Source organism: Eimeria mitis, genomic scaffold (genome assembly GCF_000499745.2).
Source record: "Eimeria mitis Houghton genomic scaffold, Emh_scaff354, whole genome shotgun sequence".
Classification (NCBI taxonomy): domain Eukaryota; phylum Apicomplexa; class Conoidasida; order Eucoccidiorida; family Eimeriidae; genus Eimeria; species Eimeria mitis.
The window spans coordinates 15,184-15,791 of NW_013571883.1; positions in this window are offsets into that span (position 1 = coordinate 15,184).

The following is a 608-nucleotide window of genomic DNA, read 5'->3' on the forward strand; positions in this document are numbered from 1 at the left end:
TCTCAGCAGCCCCCTACAAATTAAAACAGATAAAAAGTATTTATTTTTTTTTTTTTATTTTTTTTTATTTTTTTATTTTTTATATTTTTTTTTTTGTTTCTTTTGTTTTCTTTTTGTTTCTTTTTTCTTGTTTTTCTGTTTCTTTTATTTATTTTTTATATTTTTTTTGTTTTTTTTTGTTTTCTTTTTGTTTCTTTTTGTTTATTTTATTTTCTTTTTGTTTCTTTTTGCTTTTTTGTTTCTTTTTTTTGTTTCTTTTTGTTTTTTCTCTCTTCTTTTTTCTTTTTGTTTCTTTGGTTTCTCTTTGTTTCTTTTTGTCCCTTTTTGTCTCATTCATTTATTTATATTTATTTATATTTATTTATTTATTTATTTATCTATATTTATTTATTTATTTATATTTATTTTTTTATTTTTTATTTTTTATTTTTTTTTTAGGTTAAAGGTGTTGGTGGATTTCTCTTTTCCAAATATCATTATAATGCTGTTTGTGTTATATATTAATTTATTTATTTTTATTTATTTTTTTATTATTAATTTATTTTTATTTTTATTTATTTATTTATTTATATTTATTTATTTTTTTATTTATTTTTTTTTTTTTTTTA